Raw genomic sequence first — 3,566 nt, 5'->3', positions numbered from 1 at the left:
GACCATCACATTGCGGCCCAATGTGGCTGCCGCAGCTCTACAAGACTTTTTCCAGCACACAGACTGGCAGATCTTCAGGGAGGCAGCTTTTCACGAGGGGGAGGTGGACCTGGAGGAATATACATCAGGCGTCCTCGGGTGCATCAGGAAGTGCACGGAGGACTTCACCAGCACCAGGACTGTAACGGGACTATCCCAACCAAAAACCCTGGCTGAACGCAAAGGTGCGATCTGTACTGAAAAACAGAAATGCTGTGTTCCAGTCTGGTGACAAGGTGGCACTCAGAGCAGCAAGAAGGGAGCTGCACACTGGGGGCAAAGGCTGCATACGCTCAGAGGATCAAGGGACACTTTATGTCCAATAATCCGCGGAGTATGTGGAAGGGCATTAAGTGCATCACAGACTACAACACCAAAGATGCACAATGCCCCGAGGACCCCCTCTACCAGACGCGCTCAACCTTTTCTACTCCCGCTTTGAGGACTCCAACGTCCCCCCCAGCACCAGACTCACCACCCCACATGGTGAAGAGCCTTTCAGTGTGACGCCTGTGGAAGTGAGGAAGACCCCCCAGAGGATCAATCCTCACAAAGCTGCTGGACCCGACAACATCCCTGGACAGGTGCTGAAGGACTGTGCTCACCAGCTCACAGAGGTGCTGACAGACATATTCAGCACCTCCCTGAAGCAAGCAGTGGTCACCACCTGCCTGAAGACCCCCACAATCATTCCAATCCCCAAAACATCCTCAGTGACAGGTCTGAATGACTATGTGTGGAAAAAAAAAAGTTGTGATAAACTGGTCATGACCCACATCACAGAATCCATTGATGTCACCAAGGACCTGCACCTTTATGCATACAGGTCAAACAGATCTACAGAGGATGCTATCTCCTCTGTGGTCCACACAACCTTCACCTACCTAGAGAATAAGAATTCGTACGTTTGCCTGCTCTACGTGGACTTCACATCAGCCTTCAACACAATCATCCCTCAGACCCTCATCCAAAAACTGCACACACTCGGAATGAGCTCCACTCTATGCAACTGGGTCTTGAACTTCCTGACGGACAGACCACCGTCTGTAAAGATCTGCGACGTCTCCTCCTCCCCGATCACCCTCAGCACGGGCCCCAGGGCTGTGTGCTAAGCCCCCTCCTATTCACCCTGCTCATGCACGACTGCGCAGTGAGTCACCCCCGCTGTCTGATCGTGAGGTTTGCGGATGACACAGCTTTGATTGGACGCATCACCAACAATGATGCGTCCGACTACAGGCAGGAGATGGAACTACTGGAGGGCTGGTGCAGAGACAACAACCTCTGCATCAACGTGATGAAGACCAAGGAGATGATCGTGGACTTCAGGAAGGACAGACACCTCCCTCCTCCCCTTCACATCGGAGGTGCAGTGGTGGAAGTGGTTTCTAGCTTCAGGTATCTGGGCATGCACATCTCCAACGACCCTACCTGGAGCACCAACACTTCCTGCCTGGTCATGAGGGCCCATCAAAGCCTGTATTTCCTGAGGAGCGCCTATGCGCGGTCTACGCGGCCAAAAGTTTCCTTCCACAACAGTGAAGGAAACTTCTGGCCCGCAACAGACCGGCTTTTCCAAACCCGTTGGTGATGGTGGATTTTTTTCACACTGCTTTTAACGATTGCTTTTAACTTGAAAGCTGCATCATATTAAAGTGGCGGTCACGTGCACATTGGGTCTACTGACACCAAAGGATTGTGGGATGCGGCTGAGCATGGGTGTTTCTTTTATTGCACCATGACTGAAGTGTCTAAGAACTGAAGCTAGGTCCATGCTGTTTGGCTGCTTGACTGTGTGTCAAAGCAATTGTGCTTGTTGCTGGACATAGAATTATGCAGACACTCTCCCCTCTGAGGCTGCCGGAGCGTTCCTGGTGGCCGTTAAATAAAAGCATAAATTAGCCGCATCATTGAATAACCCGCAGGATCAAAAGTTGGTGACAAAAGTAGCGGCTTATAGTCCGGAAAATACAGTACTAAACTCTGGAATATCATTGTAACCCCCCACTCCCCCTCACGGACAACTTGAAAAAGCAGTGCTATGTGATACACTCTTCTTCAGTGCAATATCTATAAGACTGTGCAATAAGCATGGGACTGTGCAATACTGTGATATATTCTCCTATGTTCAAAACTCAAAAGTAATCATAATATATCATATTGATATGTCTCTTACTTCATGTCTTTCTCACTGTAAACGGCTGGCCGGGACCAGAGACACAAATTTCGTGTATGCTCTGTGGTGAAATGACAATAAAGAATCCTGAATCAGGATGATGTCAGAACCTTATGTGTCTCTTTATAGCAGTGGCCCCAACCAACAGGCCACGGACTGGTAACAGTCTGTGTCACAGTTGGCACTGGGCTCCGAAAGTAAAACATAGCCTACCTTTTTTCCTAGTTAGTTCATAATCTGCAAAACTTTTTGGAAAACTACTGGATTCTCCACACCACATCGGACTCATTCTGGACACGTGTAAAGTCACTCTGTCATGTATCGAAAAGCCATCCACTACTTTCTTAAAGTGCCTATGCTGACTAAGCTAGCGAAGTTAACAAAAAGAAACATACTTGGAAAGTTTGTTTTCCCAGAAAAGATTCAGTGAGAAAACGGAATAAGAACCTTCGACTTCAAAATAAAAGAAAGCTGAATTTAAGAGACAAAAACAAGAAGTCCAATATATGGATTTCTTGCGACAGTTGTTCCCACACACCATAATAATAATGTCATGATCTCGCGGGATTTCTGACAGACCCAAACGCTGGAACCCAGAAGGACACTAGGAGTCGTGAGGTAAGTTTAAGAGAGTTTTAATTCACAGAGGGTGAGTAGATTGTAGGATTCTTGACGTGGCGTGGCAGCTGATTGGAGGTTTGCGGCAGGAAGGTCCAGAGTGCGTGGCTTCGGCTGAATCCAAGGAGGAGAGCGTGAGCGGTGGACTGCGACCCGAGGTTCACCCGTGATGCAGACAATTCCTGAGAGTGGAGCAGAGAGGAACAGTTAACAAAACATGAGCTGCCCAAACATAAGCACCGTGGAAGGAACAACGGACTGGCATCGAAAACAGGTCCTGTATCTCCTTAAGTAGGCGGGGATGAAGATGAGGTGAGTGGAACCAGCTGGTCGCGTCCAGAGCAGAGCAGGAACGGGGGAGGAGGAAGGTAATTGACAGAGGCACCATGTCAATAATTTATATTATTCAGCAACCAGCTGTCTTATGTTTTGAGAATGCTCCTAATTATGTTGCTCTAACAGTGGATTCACATTTACTACTTATATTATTTAGAAAATACCAGTTTCTGTGACTTTTTTTGTTTTTATTTGTCACATTTTAAAAGTAGGATGAGGCTAAAGTTGGCATCTGATTCTTTTAGCTTCTACTTTGACCGTTATGGGTTAAGGGGACAATCTCTATAATATTTTAATGGTTCCCACACTAAACCTAAAGCACACAAAGAGTTTAAACCAACTGCATATATTTTACAAAGTCTAAAGTTGAGAAACTGAAGGCTTAAAAAAAGCCGGT

The 3,566-nt window shown here is 47.4% G+C and overlaps 1 long non-coding RNA gene across 1 annotated transcript; it reads right to left on the bottom strand.

The window, feature by feature from the left end:
- Nucleotides 1-2,834: 2,834 nt before the first annotated feature.
- Nucleotides 2,835-3,201, bottom strand: LOC144996217 (uncharacterized). The gene is made up of 2 exons (XR_013659246.1): nucleotides 3,074-3,201; nucleotides 2,835-3,015 (listed from the first exon to the last, which is right to left on the bottom strand). It is a non-coding gene; the product is annotated as an uncharacterized LOC144996217 (long non-coding RNA).
- Nucleotides 3,202-3,566: the final 365 nt, after the last annotated feature.

Source organism: Oryzias latipes, chromosome 12 (genome assembly GCF_053564925.1).
Source record: "Oryzias latipes strain Hd-rR chromosome 12, Olatipes_Hd-rR_3.1".
Classification (NCBI taxonomy): Eukaryota; Metazoa; Chordata; class Actinopteri; order Beloniformes; family Adrianichthyidae; genus Oryzias; species Oryzias latipes.
The sequence above is the reverse complement of the archived record's forward strand: the minus strand, read 5'-3'. Positions and strand labels throughout refer to the sequence as shown.